The sequence below is a fragment of the Globicephala melas genome, unplaced genomic scaffold (genome assembly GCF_963455315.2).
Source record: "Globicephala melas unplaced genomic scaffold, mGloMel1.2 SCAFFOLD_525, whole genome shotgun sequence".
Taxonomy (NCBI): domain Eukaryota; kingdom Metazoa; phylum Chordata; class Mammalia; order Artiodactyla; family Delphinidae; genus Globicephala; species Globicephala melas.
In genome coordinates this window covers 82,040-103,827 of record NW_027207690.1, presented here as the reverse complement: position 1 = coordinate 103,827, position 21,788 = coordinate 82,040, and the positions used below count along the sequence as shown (strand labels likewise).

The following is a 21,788-nucleotide window of genomic DNA, read 5'->3' as shown; positions in this document are numbered from 1 at the left end:
AATCCCAGGATCCCTGAGTTGAGCAACCAGTCCCTTGGGGACCCAACCATGCCCATCAGTGGACCAGCATCAGCTCCAGGCTCCCCAGCAAGCTGCCCTGGGACCTTGCACCAGACACTACTGGGCTGGAGACAACCCCAGGACTTTTAAGGCCCAGCTCCACCCAGTAATGGGCTAGAACCAGCTCCGGGACCCTCCCCCCTAGGATGTGCAACCAGGCACTCTGAGACACAGCCCCACCCACCAGCAGGCCAAAACCAACCCCAGGACGTTCAAAGCCAGGCCCCACCCACTAAGGGGCTAGCACCAGCCCCAGGACACCCTGAGATGCACAATTGGCTGCCCCAGGACTTGACTCCACCCTCAAGCAGTCTGGCACAAGCTTCAGGACCCCCCAGTTCCCTCCATCAGCCACAGAAAGACCTAGCCTTCCCTACCAGCAACTGGCAGCCTCCTCACTAGACAAAACCTGGCAGCCAACCAGGTTGGGGACCAGCCTTACGTACCAGTATGCCCACAGTTGTTGACTTTGTTCCAACAGAAAGGCCCACTTCAGCCCACATAGAGGCTAGATCAAATAGCTTTGCTGACCAGAGGGGAGTATACTGCTGTGCCCCATAGTACATCTCTTATATAAAGCCACTTCTCCAAGATCAGTAAACACAACAACCTACCTAATACATAAAAATAAACACAGAGAATTAGGCAAAATGAGGTGAAAAAGGAATATATTCTAAGTGAAGGGACAAAATAAAAAACCAGAAGATGAACTAAGCAAAGTGAAGATAAGCAATCTACCCAATAAAGATTTCAAGGTAATGATCAGAAGGATGCTCAAAAACTCAGGAGAAGAATGGATGATCACAGTGAAAAGTTAGAAGTTTCTAACCAAGAGTTAGAAAATATAAAGAAGGAAAAAACAGAGATGAAGAATGCAATAAGTGAAATAAAAAATACACTAGAAGGAATCAAAATTAGATTAATTGATACAGAGAAAAGATCAGCAAACTGGAAGACATAGTAGTGGAAATCACTAAAGCTTAATAGAAAAAAGAATTTAAAAAATGAGGACAGTTTAAGAGAGCTCTGAGACATCAAGTAAAGTGACATTTACATTATATGGGTCCCAGAAGGAGAAGAGAGAGAAAAGGGCAGACAACTTATTTGAAGATATAATAGCTGAAAACTTTCTTAGCCTGGAAACAGACATCTAGGTCCAGGAAACACAGAGATTCCCAAATAAAATCAACCAAAAGAAGTCCACGCCAAGACATATTGTAATTAAATGGCAAAAATTAAAGATAAAGAGAGAATATTAAAAGCAGCAAGGGAAAAATCAACTAGTTATGTACAAGGAAACTCCCATAAGGCCATCAGTTGACTTTTCAGTGAAATTTTACAGGCCTGAAGGCAGTGGCATGATATATTTGAAGTGATGAAAGAAAAAACCTACAACCAAGTATATCCAGCAAGCCTATCATTTAGATTTGAAGGAGTTATCAAGAGTTTTACAGTCAAGTGAAAGCTAAAAGTGTGCAGCACCATGAAACTGGCTTTACAAAAATGTTAAAGGGACTTATCTAAGGGGAAAAAAAGAGACAACAGCTAGAAATATGAAAATTACAAAAGGAAAAATCTCATTGGTAAAAAATATACAGGAAGGTTAGTAGATCAACCTTGCATAAAGTTAGTAGGAAGGTTAAAAGAAAAAATATTAAAATGGTTTACATCCACAATAAGTAGTTATGGGTTACACAAAGAAAAGATGTAAACTATCATGTCAAAAACAGTAAATGTGAGAGAAGGGGAGTAAAAATGCAGAGTTGTTTGAATGCATTCACCCTTCAGAGATCATCAACTAAATCAAACATATGAGTATATATACTATGTAGATATACATGATATATATGTGTGTGTATATATATATATAACTATATATATATATATTACTATATATAAACCTCATGGTAACCACAAACCAAAAATATATAACAGATACACACATAAAAAGAGAAAGGAGGTCTTCCCTGGTGGCGCAGTGGTTGAGAGTCCGCCTGCTGATGCAGGGGACACGGGTTCGTGCCCCGGTCTGGGAGGATCCCACATGCCGTGGAGTGGCTGGGCCTGTGAGCCATGGCCACTGAGCCTGCGCGTCCGGAGCCTGTGCTCCGCAACGGGAGAGGCCACAACAGTGAAAGTCCCACGTACCACAAAAAAAAAAAAAAGAGAGAAAGGAATCCAAACATAGCATTAAAAGTAATCATCAATCACAAGGGAAGTGAGCAAAAGAAGTAGAAAGGAACAAAAAAGAACTACAAAAACAACCAGAAAGCAATTAACAAAATTACAATAAATATGTACCTATAAATAATTACTTTAAATGTTAATGGAGTAAATGCTCCAGTCAAAAGACTTTAAAACAAAGACAGTAAAAAGGGACAAAGAAGGATATTACCTAATGATAAAGGGATCAATCCAACAAATAATATAAAACAATTGTAAATTGTTATATAATAACAATTACATAGGAGGACCTAAAAACATAAAGCCAATATTAACAGACATAAAGGAAAAAATAAATAGTAACACAATAATATTAAGGGATTTTTAACACCCCACTTACATCAATACACAAATCATCCAGACAGAAAATTGACAAGGAAACACTGGCCTTAAAGGACATGTTAAGCCAGATGGACTTAATGTATATTTAAATAGAATATTCCATTCAAAAGCAGAAGAATACACATTTTTTTTCAAGTGCAAATGGAACATTCTCCAGGATAGATCACATGCTGGCCACAAATCTCAGTAAATTTAAGAAGATTGAAATCATATCAAGTGCCTTTTCTGACCACAATGTTGTGAGACTAGAAATCAACAGTAAGAAAAAACTGCAAAAAACACATATGATGGAGCCTAAAAATTATACTGTTAAACAACGAATGGGTTACTGAAGACATTAAGGAGGAAATTTAAAAATACCTGAGACAAATGAAAACAGAAACTCAATGATCCAAAATCTGTGGAACACAGCAGAAACAGTTCTAAAATGGATGTCTATAGGAAAGCCTACCTTAGAAAACAACACCCCATAGCACAGGGAGATCAGCTCGGTGCTTTGTGACCACCTAGAGGGGTGGGATAGGAAGGGTAAGAGGGAGATGCAAGAGGGAGGAGATATGGGGATATATGTATATGTGTAGCTGATTCACTTTGTTATAAAGCAGAAACTAACACACTATTGTAAAGCAATTATACTCCTATAAAGATGTTTAAAAAAAGAAAGAAAACAAGAAAAATCTCAAATAAGCAACTAACTTTACACCTAAAGAAACTAGAAGAAGAAGAAACAAAACCCAAAGTTAAGGAAAGAAATAATAAAGATCAGAGCAGAAAGAAATAAAATAGAGACTAAAAAAATGACAAGATAAACAAAACTAAGAGCTGCTTCTTTGAAAATATAAATTTGATAAAACTTAAGCTAGGCTCATCAGAGAGAGAGAGAGAGATGACCCAAATAAGTAAAATCAGAAATGAAAAAGGAGAAGTGATGACTGATACCACAAAAATACAAAGGATCATAACAGATTACTATGAACACTTTTTATGCCAGACAACCTAGAAGAAACTGATAAATCCCTAGAAATGTACAATCTCCCAAGACTGAATCAGGAAGAAATATGAAATATGAACTAATTACTAGTAATGAAATTGAACAAGGAATAAAGAAAAATAACTCCCAAGAACAAAAGTCCAGGACCAGATGGCTTCACAGATGAATCCTACTAAACATTTAAAGAAGAATTAACATGTATACTTCTCAACCTGCTCCAAAAATTTGAAGAGGAAGGAATGTTTCCAAGTCCATTCTACAAGGCCAGTATCACCCTGATACCAAAACCAGAAAAAGCCACCACAACAAAAGAAAATTACAGGCTAAGAACTTCATTTTTTGTGCAATTGTATTTTTTGTGCAAATAGTATTTTTCATTCCAAATTTGGATTTCCCCTCTGGTGTATAGGAATATAATTGAATTTTTTATATTGACTGTATACTCTCTGTTCTTGCTAAATTAACTAGTAATTTCTAGATGCTTTTTTTAAATGGTTTTTGGATTTTCTACATAGACAATCATATCATCAGCAAATAAAATTACATTTACATATTTCTATCCAATTGTATGTCTTTTTATTTCTTTTTCTTTCCTTATTAAATAGCTTGGAGTTCCTGTATGATGTTGACTACAAGTACTGTGAGAGACTTGCCTTGCTCCTGATCTTGGGATCTCTTGTCATTATCTTTATTGTCTGTCAATATTATCATTTAGTCTTTTATCATTAAGTATAACACTAGCTGTAAATTTTTCATAATTACCTCCTCTATTATTTTAAGGAAGTTCCCTTTTAAACCAGTTTTCTGAGAGTTTTTATAATGAATGAATTCAGAATTTTGACAAATAATTTTTCTCCATCTATTGAGATGATTATAATTTTTCTTAGTCTGTTAATACAGTGAATTACATTTTAAAATTTTCAAATGTTAAATTAGCTTTGCATGCTTGAGTAGAACCTACTTGGTTATGTTATCTTTCTTTTTAACCTTGCTGAATTTGGGTTTTTAATATCTTGTGTCTATGTTCATGAGAAATATTTTGTCTATGTTCATGAGAAATATTTTTCAGCAGGGATCTTTTCTTGTAATGTTTTTGTGTGATTTTGGCATTGCACTGATGCTGGCCTCATGAAATAAGGTAGGGAATGTTTTCTCTTATTTTTATTTTTGGAATGTTTTATAGAATTGCTAATATTATTTCCTTAAATGTTTGATATAATTTTCTGGTGAAATGGTAACTGGAGTTCTATTTATGGAAGATTTTAAATTACAAATTCAATTTCTTCAATACATGTAGGAAAACTCAGGTATCTATTGATATTTCTTGTTGAATTAATTTTGTTAGCTTGTACCTTTGGAGGAAATTATCTATTTCACTTTATGCTGTCAGATGTATGGGCATAGAGTTGTTTGTAGTGCCCCATTATTAGTATTTTAATGTCTGTAGAATCATTAAAGTTGTTTTCTTTTTCATTCTTGAAATTGGTAATTTGAGTCTTCTCTCTTTTATCTTAGTTATCTGGCTAAAGTTCTATTAATATTGTTGACACTTTAACCAACGAGCTTTTGTTTCACTGATTTTTCTGCACTGATTTCTATTCAATTTCATTGCTTTCATTTTTTTAAACAACTTTATTTAATATATAATACACATAGCAAAAATCCAATCATTTAAAGAATGCAATTAATGTTTTTTAGTATATTCACAGTGTGGTACACCATCACCACAATATTCTTTTTTTTAGTGCATATTCTTTCCTTTTTTGAAGCATGGGAATGAGAAATAAGAATTCTCAAGCCTAACAATGGTTACATAATATACTTAAATATGCCTTAAGAAAAGTTCATTGCATTAATGTTTCTCATTTGCATTAAAGATTGCAGTGTAAATTCAACAAAGATTTAAATGTTTTTGCCCCCAGAGTTCCATAACTCTTACAGATATAGTGTATACAAAAGGTAAAAAGTAAAAACATTCAATTAAAAAAATTCAAAAGCATCTCACAAATGAGTTCATAATATAACTGCTACTTCAGCTCATATAAAGCAGGACAAAAACGTGTTAAACTAGATACAAGTAAACAAAAAAAAGAACCAGGATTTTAAACATGAAGATGATATTTGATAAAGCTAAATCAAATGAATTAACAACACATTTCTGTATATATTTATGTAATTTAAAATATTTTCAATAAATACACAGTGTAAAAGAAATTGAATATCTACCAAATTGTGGTTATTATATAAAATCCAAGCAAAAGAGATACAGTTACTACAATGAGCCTCTAAGCAGGTGAAGTATAAATCAGAGAACAGGACAAGTAATCAATGTTTTAGGGTCTGCCAAACCTGCAGACATCATTCCCTCTTACCCTTGATGTTAATATTGTATCTATCATTATTTTATTTAATTTTAATTGTATGTATATATTTTTTAATTCCACTGATGAAATTCTCAGGACACTGCAAATTATTAGGTTTTCCTTAATCCATTTATTTTCACCAAAGAGTGTAAAGAGAAAAATCACTAAGCAAAATAACGTTAAGCAGGAAATTATTTATTTCTTTATAGTGACCACATGAAGCCTTTTATTCTTTTTCCAAGAAAGGGCTCAGTGAAATTGGCCTACCTACAGTGAGTACAATAGTGACAATGTGTTGATCCCAAGTTTTCTATGAGAAAGAAAATAACTGCATGGCAGTTTTAGAGGTTTAAAGCCATATTTGGTAATTTTCTCTAAGATCCTCCATACAACTAATCAGATATATGGATATATGTTTATGTATAGTTGGTTCACTTTGTTATACAGCAGAAACTAAAACACCATTGTAAAGAAATTATACTCCAGTAAAGAGGTTAAAAAAAAGTTGATGGTGCTTTACATAAAAAGAATTGAGAGTAACAATTGCACAATGAAATAAATATTTCTGGTGTTTTTTCCTGTACTTTTTTTTAACATCTTTATTGGAGTATAATTACTTTACAATGGTGTGTTAGTTTCTGCATTATAAAAAAGTGAATCAGTTATACATATGTCCCCATATCTCTTCCCTCTTAATTCTCCCTCCCTCCCACCCTACTTATCCCACCCCTCTAGGTGGGCAAAAATCACTGAGCTGATCTCCCAGTGCTATGCGGCTACTTCCCACTAGCTACCTATTTTACATTTGGTAATGTATATATGTCAATGCCACTCTCTCACTTTGTCACAGCTTACCATTTCCCCTCCCCATATCCTCAAGTCCATTCTCTAGTAACTCTGTGTCTTTATTCCCGTCTTGCCCCTAGATAATCTATGACCTTTTAAAAAAAATTTTTAGATTCCATATAAATGTGTTAGCATATGGTATTTGTTTTTCTCTTTCTGACATACTTCACTCTGTATGAGAGTCTCTAGGTCCATCTACCTCACTACAAATAACTCAATTTCTTTCCTTTTTAAGGATGAGTAATATTCCATTGTATATATGCGCATCTTCTTTATCCATTCATCTGTTGATGGGCACTTAGATTGCTTCCAAGTTCTGGCTATTGTAAATAGTGCTGCAATGGATATTTTAGTACATGACTCTTTTTGAATTATGGTTTTCTCAGGGTATATGTCCAGTAGTGGGATTGCTGGGTCGTATGATAGTTCTATTTTTAGTTTTTTAAGGAACCTCCATACTGTTCTCCATAGTGGCTGTATCAATTTACATTCCCACCAACAGTGCAAGAGTGTTCCCTTTTCTCCACACCCCCTCCAGCATTTATTGTTTCTAGATTTTTTGATGATGGCCATTCTGACAGGTGTGAGATGATATCTCATGGTAGTTTTGATTTACATTTCCCTAATGATTAATGATGTTGAGCATTCTTTCATGTACATCTGTACAATCTGTACATCTTCTTTGGAGAAATGTCTATTTAGGTCTTCTGCCGATTTTTGGATTGGGTTGTTTGTTTTTTGTTATTGAGATGCATGAGCTGCTTGTAAATTTTGGAGATTAATCCTTTTTCAGTTGCTTCATTTGGAAATATATTCTCCCATTCTGAGGGTTGTCTTTTGGTCTTGTTTAAGGTTTCCTTTGCTGTGCAAAAGCTTTAAAGTTTCATTAGGTCCCATTTGTTTATTTTTGTTTCCATTTCTCTAGGATGTGAGCCAAAAAGGATCTTGCTGTGATTTATGTCATAGAGTGCTCTGCCTACGTTTTCCTCTAAGAGTTTGATAGTGTCTGGCCTTACATTTAGGTCTTTAATCCATTTTGAGTTTCTTTTTGTATATGGTGTTAGGGAGTGTTCTAATTTCATACTTTTACATGTACCTGTCCAGTTTTCCCAGCACCACTTATTGAAGAGGCTGTCTTTTCTCCACTGCATATTCTTGCCTCCTTTATCAAAGATAAGGTGACCATATGTGTGTGCGTTTACCTCTGGGCTTTCTATCCTGTTCCATTGATCTATATTTCTGTTTTTGTGCCAGTACCATACTGTCTTCATTACTGTAGCTTTGTAATATAGACTGAAGTCAGGGAGCCTGATTCCTCCAGCTCCATTTTTCGTTCTCAAGATTGCTTTGGTTATTCGGGGTCTTTTGTGTTTCCATACAAATTGTGAAATTTTTTGTTCTAGTTCTGTGAAAAATGCTAGTGGTAGCTTGATAGGGACTGCATTGAATCTGTAGATTGCTTTGGGTAGTAGAGTCATTTTCACAATGTTGATTCTTCCAATCCAAAAACATGGTATATCTCTCCATCTATTTGTATCATCTTTAATTTGTTTCATCAGCATCTTATAATTTTCTGCATACAGGTCGTTTGTATCCTTAGGTAGGTTTATTCCTAGATATTTTATTCTTTTTGTTGCAATGGTAAATGGGAGTGTTTTCTTAATTTCATTTTCAGATTTTTCGTCCTTAGTGCATAGGAATGCAAGAGATTTCTGTGCATCATGTTGTATCCTGCTACTTTACCAGATTCATTGATTAGCTATAGTACTTTTCTGGTAGCATCTTTAGGGTTCTCTATGTATAGTATCATGTCATCTGCAAACAGTGACAGCTTTACTTCTTTTCTGATTTGGATTCCTTTTATTTCTTTTTCTTCTCTGATTGCTGTGGCTAAAATTTCCAAAACTATGTTGAATAATAGTGGTGAGAGTGTGCAACCTTGCCTTGCTCCTGATCTTAGTGGAAATGGTTTCAGTTTTTCACCATTGAGGATGATGTTGGCTGTGGGTTTGTCTTATATGGCCTTTATTATGTTGAGGAAAGTTCCCTCTATGCCTACTTTCTGCAGGGTTTTTATCATGAATGGATGTTGAATTTTGTCGAAACTTTCTGTGCATCTATTGAGAGGATCATACGCTTTTTATTCTTCATTTTGTTAATATGTTGTATCACATTGATTGATTTGCATGTATTGAAGAATCCTTGCATTCCTGGGATAAACATCACTTGATCATTGTGTATGATCCTTCTCATTCCCTGCTGGATTCTGTGTGCTAGTATTTTGTTGAGGGTTCTTGCATCTTTGTTCATCAGTGATATTGGCCTATAGCTTTCTTTCTTTGTGACATCTTTGTCTGGTTTTGGTATCAGGGTGATGGTGGCTTTGTACAATGACTTTGGGAGTGTTCCTGCCTCTGCTATATTTTGGAAGAGTTTGAGAAGGATAGGTGTTAGCTCGTCTCTAAATGTTTAATAGAATTCACCTGTGAAGCCATCTGGTCCTGAAGCTTTGTTCGTTGGAAGATTTTTAATCACAGTTTCACTTTCAGTGCTTGTGATTGGTCTATTCATATTTTCTATTTCTTTCTGGTTCAGTCTTGGAAGCTTGTGAATTACTAACAATTTGTCCATTTCTTCCAGGTTGTCCAATTTATTGTCATAGAGTTGCTTATAGTAATCTCTCATGATCCTTTGTATTTCTGCAGTGTCAGCTGTTACTTCTCCTTTTTCATTTCTAATTCTTTTGATTTGAGTCTTCTCCACTTTTTCTTGATGAGTCGGGCTAATGGTTTATCAATTTTCTTTATCTTCTCAAAGAAACAGCTTTTAGTTTTATTGATCTTTGCTATCATTTCCTTCATTTCTTTTTCATTTATTTCTGATGTTTATGATTTCTTTCCTTCAGCTAATTTTGGGGATTTTTCATTCTTCTTTCTCTAATTGCTTTAGGTGTAAGATTTGGTTGTTTATTTGAGATGTTTCTTGTTTCTTACATTAGGATTGTATTGCTATAAACTTCCCTCTTAGAACTTCTTTTGGTGCAGCTCATCGGTTTTGGGTCCTCGTGTTTTCATTGTCACTTGTTTTTAAGTATTTTTTGATTTCCTCTTTGATTTCTTCAGTGATCTCTTGGTTAGTAAGTAGTGTGTTTTTTAACCTCCATGTGTTTGTATCTTTTATATATTTTTTCCTGTAATTGATATCTAGTCTCATAGCATTGTGTTTGCAAAAGCTACTTCATACGATTTCAATTTTCTTAAAGTTACCAAGGATTGATTTGTGATCCAATATATGATCTATCCTGGAGAATGTTCCATGAGCACTTGAGAAGAATGTGTATTCTGTTGTTTTTGGATGGAATGTCCTATAAATATCAATCAAATCCATCTTGTTTAATATATCATTTAAAGCTTGTGTTTCCTTATTTATTTTCATTTTGGATAATTTGTCCATTGGTGAAAGTGGGGTGTTAAAGTCCCCTACTATGAATGTGTTACTGTCGATTTCCCCTTTTATGGCTGTTAGTATTTGCGTTATATATTGAGGTGCTCCTATTTTGGGTGCATAAATATTTACAAATGTTATATATTCTTGGATTGATCCCTTGATCATTATGTAGTGTCCTTCTTTGTCTCTTGGAATAGTCTTTGTTTTAAAATCTATTTTTTCTGATATAAGAATTGATACTGCAGCTTTCTTTGATTTAATTTGTGTGGAATATCTTTTCCATCCCCTTACTTTTAGTCTGTATGTGTCCCTCTGTCTGAAGTGTGTCTGTTGTAGACAGCATATATACGGGTCTTGTTTTTTTATCCATTCAGCCAATCTATGTCTTTTGGTTGTAGCATTTCATCCATTTACACTTAAGATAATTATCAATATGTTTGTTGCTATTACCACTTTCTTAATTGCTTTGGGTTTTTTATTTAGGTCTTTTCCTTCTCTTCTGTTTCCTGCCTAGAGAAATTCCTTTAGCATTTGTTGTAAAGCTGGTTTGGTGGTACTGAATTCTCTTAGCTTTTGCTTGTCTGTAAAGCTTTTAATTTCTCTGTCAAATCTGAATGAGATCCTTGCTGGGTAGAGTAATCTTGGTAGTAGGTTTTTCTCCTTCATCACTTTAAATATGTCCTGCCACTCCCTTCTGGCTTGCAGAGTTTCTGCTGAAAAAATCAGGTTTTAACCTTATGGGGATTCCGTTGTGTGTTATTTGTTGGTTTTCCCTTGTTGCTTTTAATATTTTTTCCTTGTACTTAATTTTTGTTAGTTTGAGTAATATGTGGCTTGGCATGTTTCTCCCTGGGTGTATCCTTTATGGAACCCTCTGTGCTTCCTGGATTTGATTAACTCTTTCCTTTCCCATATCATGGAAGTTTTCAACTCTAATCTCTTCAAATATTTTCTCAGCCCCTTTTTCTCTTCTGCTTTTGGGATCCCTAAACTTCGAATGTTGGTGCGTTTAATGTTGTGCCAGAGGTCTCTGAGACTGTCTTCAATTCTTTTCATTGTTTTTTCTTTATTCTGCAGTAGTTTTTTCCACTATTTTTTCTTCCAGGTCACTTATCCATTCTTCTTCCTCAGTTATTCTGCTATTGATCCCTTCTAGAGAATTTTAAATTTCATTCATTGTGCTGTTAATCACTGTTTGTTTGCTCCTTAGTTCTTCTAGGTCCTTGTTAAACATTTCTTGTATTTTCTCCATTCTATTTCCAAGATTTTGGATCATCTTTACTATCATTATTCTGAATTCTTTTTCAGGTAGACTGCCTATTTCCTCTTCACTTGTTCGGTCTGGTGGGTTTTTCCCTTGTTCTTTCATCTGCCTTGTGTTTCTCTCTCTTCTCATTTTGCTTAACTTACTGATTTTGTGGTTTCCTTTTCACAGGCTGTAGGTTCATAGTTTCCTTTTGTTTTGGTGTGTGTCCCCAGTGGCTAAGTTTGGTTCAGTGGGTTGTGTAGGCTTCCTGGTGGAGGGGACTAGTGCCTGTGTTCTCGTGGATGAGGCTGGATCTTGTCTTTCTGATGGGCAGGTCCACATGTGGTGGTGTGTTTTGGGGTGTCTCTGGCCTTAATATGAATTTATGCAGTCTCTCTGCTAATGGACGGAGTTGTGTGCCTGTCTTACTAGTTGTTTGGCATAGGGTGTCCAGCACTGTAGCTTGATGATCATTGAGTGGAGCTGGGTCTTGGTGTTGAGATGGAGATCTCTGGGAGATTTTCACCATTTGATATTACGTGGAGCTTGGAGGTCTGTTGTGGACCAGTGTCCTGAACTTAGCCCTCCCACCTCAGAGGCACAGCCCTTACACGTGGCTGGAGCATCAAGAGCCTGTCATCCACATGACTTAGAATAAAAGGAAGAAAAAGAAAGAAAGAAAGAAGAAGATAAAATAAAATAAATTTATTAAAATAAAAATTAAAATAATTATTAAGGAAAAATAATTTTTGTTGAAAATATGTTTTAAAACTAATAAAAAAAAAACGGACAGACAGAACCCTAGGACAAATGTAAACCCAAATCTATACAGAGAAAATCGCACACAGATACATACACATACACACTCACAAAAAGAGAAAAGGGAAAAAATATATATATCATTGCTCCCAAAGTCCACCTCCTCAATTTGGTATGATTCATCCTCTATTCAGGTATTCCACAGATGCAAGGTACATAAAGTTGATTGTCGAGATTTAATCCGCTGCTCCTGAGGCTGCTGGGAGAGATTTCACTTTCTCTTGTTTTTTCGCACAACTCCTGGGTTTCAGCTTTAGATTTGGACATGCCTCTGTGTGTAGGTCACCTGCGAGTGTGTGTTCTTCGCTCAGAAAGTAAGGGGTTAAAGGAGCAGGTGATTCGGTGGCTCTGGCTCACTCAGGCCCGGGGGAAGTAGGAGTACGGATGCGGGGTGAGCCTGCAGTGGCAGAGGCCGGTGTGATGTTGCACCAGCCTGAGGCCTGCCGTGTTTTCCCAGGGAAGTTTTCCCAGGATCACGGGACACTGGCAGTGGTGGGCTGCACAGGCCCCCCAGAGAGGATGTGTGGATATTAACCTGTGCTTGCACACAGGCTTCTTGGTGACTGTAGCAGCAGCCTTAGCGTCTTATGCCCGTCTCTGTGGTCCGCGCTGATAGCCGTGGCTCGCGCCCGTCTGTGGAGCTCATTTAAGCGGCGCTCTAAATCCCCTCTCCTCCTGCACCAGGAGACAAAGAAGCAGGAAAAAGTCTCTTGTCTCTTAGGCAGTTCCAGACTTTTTCCCGGACTCCCTCCTGGCTAGCTGTGGTGCACTCGCCCCTTCAGGCTGTGATCACACAGCCAACCCCAGTCCTCTCCCTGGGATCCGACCTCTGAAGCACGAGCCTCAGCTCCCAGCACCCGCCCGCCCCAGCGGGTGAGTAGAAAAGCCTCTCGGGCTGGTGAGTGCTGGTCAGCACAAATCCTCCATGCAGGAACCTCTCCGCTTTGCCCTCCACACCCTGTTGCTGCCCTCTCCTCCTGGCTCCAAAGCTTCCCCTCTGCCACCTGCAGTCTCTGCCGGCGAAGGGACTTCCTAGTGTGTGGAGACCTTTCCTCTTTCACAGCTCCCTCCCACTGGTGTAGGCCCCATCCCTATTCTTTTGTCTCTGTTTTTTCTTTTTTCTCTTGCCCTGTCTAGGTACGTGTGATATTTCTTGCCTTTTGGGAGGTCTGAGGTCTTCTGCCAGCGTTCAGTAGGTGCTCTGTAGGAGTTTTTCCACATGTAGATGTATTTCTGATCTATGTGTGGGGAGGACAGTGATCTCCACGTCTTACTCTTCCACCATCTTGAAACTCCTCCCCATTTGTTTATTTTTGTTTTTCTTTCCATTTCTCTAGGAGGTGGGTCAAAAAGGATCTTGCTGTGATTGATGTTGTAATGTGTTCTGCTTATGTTTTCCTCTGCGAGTTTTATAGTGTCTGGCCTTACATTTAGGTCTTTAATCCATTTTGAGTTTATTTTTATGTATGGTGTTAGGGAGCATTCTACTTTCATTCTTTGCCATGAAGCTGTCCTGTTTTCCCAGCACCACTTATTGAAGAGGCTGTTTTTTCTCCATTGTACATTATTGCCTCCTTTATCAAAAATAACTTGACCATATGTGTGGGGGTTTATCCCTGGGCTTTCTATCCTGTTCCATTGATCTATATTTCTGTTTTTGTGCCAGTACCATACTATCTTGTTTACTGTAGCTTTGTAGTATAGTCTGAAATAAGGGAACCTGATTCCTTTAGCTCCGTTTTTCTTTCTCAAGATTGCTTTGGCTATTCGGGCTCTTTTGTGTTTCCATAAAAATCGTGAATTTTTTTGTTCTAGTAGTAGTGAAAAATGCCAGTGGTATTTTGATAAGGATTACATTGAATCTGTTGATTGCTTTGGGTAGTAGAGTCATTTTCACAATGTTGATTCTCACAATCCATAGAGTATGGTATGTCTTTCCATCTGTTTGTGTCATCTTTGATTTCTTTCATGAGTGTTTTATGGTTTTTGGAGTACAGGTCTTTTGCCTCCTTAGGTAGGTTTATTCCTAGGTATTATATTCTTTTTGTTGCAATGGTAAATGGGTGTGTTTCCTTAATTTCTCTTTCAGATTTTTCATTAGTGTATAGGATTGCAAGAGATTTCTGTGCATTAATTTGTGTCCTGCTACTTTACCAAATTCATTGATTAGCTTGAGTAGTTTTCTGGTAGTATCTTTAGGATTTTCTATGTATAATATCATGTTGTTTGTAAATGTGACAGCATTACTTCTTCTTTTCTGAGTTAGATTCCTTTTATTTCTTTTTCTTCTATGATTGCTGTGGCTGAAACTTCCAAAACAATTTTGAATAATTGTGGTGAGAGTGGACAGCCTTGTCTTTTTCCTGATCTTAAAGGAAATGTTCAGTTTTTCACCATTGAGAACGATGTTGCCTGTGGGTTTGTCATATATAGCCTTTATTTTGTTGAGGTAAGTTCCATCTGTGCCTGCTTTCTGAAGGGTTTTTATCATAAATGTGTGTTGAATTTTGTTGAAAGCTTTTTCTGCATCTATTGAGATGATCATATGGTTTTTCTCCTTCAATTTGTTAATATGGTTTATCACATTGATTGATTTGCATATATTGAAGAATCCTTGCATTCGTGGGATAAACCCCACTTGATCATGGTGTATGACCCTTTTAATGTGCTGCTGGATTCTGTTTGCTAGCTGAGGATTCTGTTGAGGATTTTTGCATCTATGTTCATCATTGATATTGGCCTGTAGTTTTCTTTCTTTGTGACATCTTTGTCTGGTTTTGCTATCAGGGTGATGTTGGCCTCGTAGAATGAGTTTGGGTGTGTTCCTCCCTCTTCTATATTTTGGAAGATTTTGAGAAGAATAGGTCTTTGCTCTTCTTTAAATGTTTGATAGAATTCGCATGTGAAACCATCTGGCCCCAGGCTTTTGTTTGTTGGAAGTTTTTAAATCACAGTCTCAATTTCAGTGCATGTGATTGGTCTGTTTATATTTTCTATTTCTTTCTGGTTCAGTCTTGGAAGGTTGTGCTTTTCTAAGAATTTGAGGTTGACTAGTTTATATTCCACATGTGATTGAGATCAGACAGTATTTTTTTTTCTCTGTCTGGCTTATTTCACTCAGCATAATGTCCTCTAGGTCCACCCATGTTGTCACAGATGGCAGGATTGCCTTCTTTTTTAAAGGCTGAATATTATTCCATTGTATGTATATACCATGATTTACTTTTCCATTCATCCAGTAATGGCTATCTATGTTGTTTCTATGTCTTGGCTATTGTGAATAATGCTGTGATGAACATAAGAGTGCAGGTATCTCTTTGAAAATCATGATTTCAAATCCTTTGGATAAATATCCAGAGGTGGGATTTCAGGATCATATGGTAGCTCTATTATTATTTTCTTTGTGAAACATATGTATTGTTTTTCCACAATGAATGTACCAACTAACATTCCCACCAACAATTTACAAGGGTTCCCTTTTTTCCCAACCTTGTTAACACTTCTCTTTTTTAAAAAAAATAATAGCAGTCTTAACAGGTGTAATGTGATATTTTGTGCCTTTGATTTTCATTTTCCTGATGATTAGTTGAGCACTCTTTCATCTACTTGTTGGTTATTTGTACATGTTCTTTGGAGAAATATCTGTTTAGGTTCTTTGCTCTTTTTAACCTGAATTATTTGTATTTTTGCTATTGATTTATATGAGTTCTTTACATATTTGGGGTATTAATCCCTTATCAGATATGTAGTTTGCAAATGTTTTCTCTCAGTTCACATTTTCATTTTGTTAATTGTTTCTTTTGCCATGCAGAAACTTTTAGTTTGATGTAGTCCCACTTGTTTATGTTTTGTCTTTGTTGCATGTGTTTCTGGTATCATAGCCAAGTAATCAATGACAAGACCAATCTGAAATACATTCTCCCCTATATTTTCTTCTAGTAGTTTATGATTTCAGGTTTTATGCTTAAGTCTTTTATCCATCTTGAGTTGATTTCTGCATATGATGTAAAATATGGTCTAATTCCATTGTTTTACATGTGGATATCTAATATTTTCAACACCATTTATTGAAGAGACTATCTTTTCCCATTTTGTACTCTTGGGGCACTAATAAAAAATTAGTTGGCTTTGTAATATAATTTGAAAAATTAATATGGCTTTGTAATATAATTTGAAATCAGGAAGTCTGATGTCTCCAGCTTTGGTCCTCTTTGTATGATTGCCTCAGCTATTTAGGGTCTTTTGTGTTTTCTTTTGTATTTTCTATTTTTGTGAAAAATGTATTGCAGTTTTGATAGGGATTGCTTTGAATATGCCGACTACTTTGAGTAGTATGGACATTTTAACAACATTAATTTTCTAATGCACTAACATGAGATATATTTCCACTTCTTTGTGTGTTCTTCAATTTCGTTCATCAATGTTGTATAGTTTTCTGAGTACAGGCATTTCACCTCCTTAGATTTATTCCCGAGTGCTTTATTATTTTTGATTCAATTGTAAATGGAATTGTTTTCTTAATTTCTCTCTCTGATAGTTTGTTGTATTTATATAGAAATGCAACAGGTTTCTGTATATTAATTTAGTACCCTGTAACTTTAAAGAATTCATTTATTTGTTCTAATAATTTTTTGTTGGAATTTTTGAGATTTTTTAAAATATAAGTATCATGTCATCTGCAAATAGTGACAGTTTTACTTCTTCCTTTCCAATCTGGATATCTTTTCTCCCAAGCCAAACTGTATCCAGCTTTATTAAAGATACCTTTTATAAACCATCATGGTATTTCAGGTAGGACATGGGCAGATAATTGTTAACAGTATACAACAATTTTCAAACTCCCATTTTCAATGAACTACCAAAATCAGAAATCCACTATAAAACCCAATGAAGTCTTCATGTGATGCTCTGAACAGGGAAAGTTTAGAGTGTGGGTTGACATTTCACATTTAACATGTTATTTAACAACTTTTTACAAGCCAACCCTGACTTTCAGGAAATGGAAATGGAAATGGTAGAAATATCAATCTGAAGACCCACAATCTAAAAAAGGAATCGTTGCTCTTTTGAGGGATGCTATCTCAATGGTGACACTGGAAAGTCCAGATTGCCTGACATACTAGTAACCAATTTTGGGGGGTCAGGTTCCAACAGGTCTCTGGGTTTAAGGGAGTTAAGTCTATGCTGAGGGTGGAGAGGGAGAAGAGCACCTAAAAACTTATTTTAGTTGTTCCATACCACAAGGAGTTTGTGCCAACATGGCTAATGTGTGTCAACATCAAGGAATCCCTCCTTCCTGGGAACCAAGAGGAAGTGTTTCAAAACTGGACAGGAAAGGTGTTTTTTCCCCCACATCAATCCAGCTTCAGAAATATTCTATTAGTGACATGTGCCCTTCCCAAAAAAACAACAATTAAATGTTCTGTGTGCTAACAACATAGCTTTAAAAAAAGTAAAACAAAATTCTGAATTTTTATAAAACTTGATAAAAAAATAGTATTTCAAACTACTGTCACCAGAAGTACACAGTTATCAAAAATGCACACACTTCACTTGGCATCTCCAGCACCTTCAGCTTTCTGTACCTGGTCTGTTATGACATTTCTACTTTTTGCAGGGTTATTCCCATCCTTGTCAGCATCAACTTTCCCCTTTTTCCCTTTGGGTACCTTCTCTCCCTTCTTTGCAGGGGCCTTTTTAAGCTTGGGCTCTGGCTTTGGAGGAGCAGGTTTAGCAGATAACCTTGCAGATCTTCTCTGTGGTTTGTCCTTCACCTTGGCTTTATCTCCTTTAGCATCCCCTTCAGCATTTCTCTTGGGCATGGTCGCAACGACAGTGGGATGTAGGCAATGAACACAAGAATACAGTGGTGCATGGGCTTTGGTCGGTCCAGGGATCGCTCTTGTCTCTTTTTTGCACTGCTCCTGGCTAGATTTTCTTTCTTTTTCTTGCCTAACTGCTGTGGCTAAGACATCTAATAATATGCTGAATAAAAGTGGTAAGAGTGGGCATCCTTGTCTTGCACCTGACCTTAGAGGGAAAGCTTTCCTTTTCACCAATGGGTATGATATTAACTGTGGGTTTATAATATATGGTCTTTGTTATATTGAGGTATGTTCCCTCTATACTCACTTTGTGGAGAGTTTTTATCATGAATGGATGTTGAATTTTGTCAAAAGCTTTTTCTGCATCTATTAAGATATTCATGTGAGTTTTATCTTTTGTTTTGTTAATGTGGTGTATTACACTGATCTACTGATGTTAAACCATTTTTACATCCCTGAAATAAATCTTACTTGATCATGGTATATGATCCTTTTAATGTATTGTTGAATTCATTTTGCTAATATTTTGTTGAGGTTTTTTGCTTCTGTGTTCATCTGGGATATTGGCGTATAATTTTCTTTCTTAATAGTGTCTTTGTCTGATTTGGTATCAGGGTAATGCTGACCTAATAAAATGAGTTTGGAAGTGTTTCTTCCTCTTCAATTTTTTGGAATAATCTGAGAAGGATGGGTGTTAACTCTTCTTTAAATATTTTGTAGAATTCACCTGTAAGCCATCTGGGTTTTTTTGGAGCTTTTGGGGTTTTTTGAAGTTTATTGATTACTGATTCAATTTCCTTGCTAGTAATTGTGCTTTTCAGATTTTCTCTTGCTTCACGATTCATTCTTAGAAGATAGTATGTTTCTAGAAATTTATCCATTTCTGCTGGGTTGTCTAATTTCTTGGCATATAATTTTTCACAGTATTCTTTTATGATCTTTTGTATTTCTGTGGTGTTGGTGGTAATTTCTTTTCTTTCATTTCTGATATTATTGGTTTGGGCTCTTTTTTTTCTTGATGAGTCTGTCTACAAGTTTGTCAATTTTTTTTAAACAGAGAAAACCACTTTTAACTTCTAATTTTAAAAAAAATTTCTCTTGCTGCTAGTTCCTTCCCCTCAGCCTGAAAACATGTTTAACTCCTCTCCCATTTCTCATCCTTCAGTTAGTGGTATTATATTTTTTATCTTATTATCTTTTATTCAGGCAAGGTAGACAGTAGAGAATCATCTTTGAGTCTTCACTTTTATCAATTCATCATAAAATTCTACTGACAATATCATTCTACTTACTTATGCCAGGCACATTTCTAAGTACATAAGCTGTGTTTTCCCAATCAGTCTTTCACTACACTGCATTATTCTTGTTTTACATGTAAGAAAACAGAAACTTTGAGGTTCACAGCTAAGTGATGAAGTCAGAATTTGAACTCAAGCCTGTTTATTTCCAAAACTGTGTCTTGATGTCTTTTCAATTTGTCCTCTCCTGTCTTTTTCCACTGCTGTTGCTCTTGCTCACATCATCACAATGGAAGCTCTGTTAGCCAATCCCCAATTAGTCAAATCACCTCATTAACAATACTTTCCAATCCTCTTTCACACTCATCATTGGAGACTATTAGGAGATTGTCTGGTACATTGAACTTTCCTGGTCCCAACAATTTAGTTGTATGTTTTTACCAAGAAACAGTTGTATTTTTTCCACAAGCCAGTCAATGCAGTTGTACTTTTCATTATGTTATAGTATTTAATTAAATATTATGTAAACCAATGAAACCTGAGTGTGTAAGAGAGCTGTTCCTATGAAAACTAAGTTGTAATTCTTTGGAAGACTTGGTGAGAGTGAGTGGCTGAAAATATTATAATTCAAATAAGTATGAGAAAGGTGAACCAAACATAATTGGGAAAAGTTCATAAACATGTCTTTAAGATTCTGCACTTGATTGCTCTTTGCTGCAATTTAAAGAAATAGAAATATGAGTGTGGCTCATGCAAGAAAAATGGTACAATTCCAATTAGCAGACTTATACTCAGAGGAAGGGCCTTGGCACTGTATTATACAATTGCTGGATGAGTGTACTCATATACGTCTCAGGTTAAAACTATAATCTCTAAGGTAAACGTATATATCTTTTCTTAATTCCTTGCTTGTTAAAGCAAATGACTGATCAAATTCAGTCCCTGATTTCATTGAATGAGAGGTCTTCCACCTTATCTTCCATTATTTTCCAAATAGTAACAGTACCTTTTATCTGATCCCCTAATCTTTAGCCATCATTTTCTCCATTCAGTTAACAAATACTTTTAGGAGCCTACTAATTTCCAGCATTACCTTCTTAAAACTCAGATCTAAACCTCTCGCTCCTTTACTCACAATAACTCAGTGCCTTTCCATGGTCTACAGAAGGAAGCTAAAATTACTTAGGAGAATACTAAAGACCCACAAGGATCCGATTTCCACCCCTCATTTTAAAATAACTATTTTATTTTTATTTTATTGCAGTATAGTTGCTTTATGTATACATCTATCCCCTCTTTCTTGGATTTGCTTCTCATTTAGGTCACCACAGAGCACTGAGTAGAGTTCCCTGTGCTATACAGTAGGTTCTCATTAGTTATCTATTTTATACATAGTATCAATAGTGTATATATGTCAATCCCAATCTCTCAATTCATCCCACCCACCCCAAAAGGATCATACAAATTTGTCAATTTTTTTTATCTTGAAGATAAAACTTCAAGATAAAAGTTAAAGATAAAAGAGGTGGTTGACGAACCACCTCTTAGTTTCATTGATCTTTTCTATTTTTTGTCTCTATTTAATTTATTTTCACTCTCATGTTTATTATTTCCTTCCTTCTAATTTTGGTCTTTACTTGTTTTTCTTTTTCTAGTTCTTTCTTTCTTTCTTTATTTATTTTTGCGGTATGGGGGCCTCTCACTGTGGTGGCCTCTCCCATTTTGGAGCACAGGCTCTGGATGCGCAGGCTCAGTGGCCATGGCTCACGGGCCCAGCCACTCTGCAGCATGTGGGATCTTCCCAGACCGGGGCACGAACCCATGTCCCCTGCATCGACAGGCAGACTCTCAACCACTGCGCCACCAGGGAAGTCCCTCTAGTTCTTTTAAATGTACATTTAGGTTGATTATTTGAGATTTTTCTTGTTTCTTGAGAAACAAGAAAATAGACCAATAGACATCTATTGGTTTGAACTTCTCTTCTAGAACTGCTTTTGCTGCATCCCATAGATTTTGGATTGTGGTGTTTCCCTTTTCATTTGTGTCAAGTTATCTTTTATTTCCTCTTTGAGTTCTTCATTGACATATTAATTGTTTAGTAGCATGTTGTTTAGTCTCCACAAGTTTGTGTTTTTTGCAGTTTTCTTCTTGTAGTTGATTTCTAGTTTCATACATTTGTGTTGGAAAAGATGCTTGATATGATTTCAGTCTTCTTAAATTTATTGAGACCTGTTTTGTGGCCTAGCATGGGATATATCCTGGAGAATGCTCCGTGTACAGTTGAAAAGAATGTGTATTCTGCAGCTTTTGGATAGAATGTTCTCTATATATCTATAAGTCCATCTGGTCTGCTGTGTCATTCAAGGCCAGTGTTTCCTTATTGTTTTC

At 36.1% G+C, this 21,788-nt stretch overlaps 1 pseudogene; it reads right to left on the bottom strand.

Moving 5' to 3' along the window:
* Nucleotides 1-17,886: 17,886 nt before the first annotated feature.
* LOC115850027 (non-histone chromosomal protein HMG-17 pseudogene) lies at nucleotides 17,887-18,159 on the bottom strand (annotated as a pseudogene).
* Nucleotides 18,160-21,788: the final 3,629 nt, after the last annotated feature.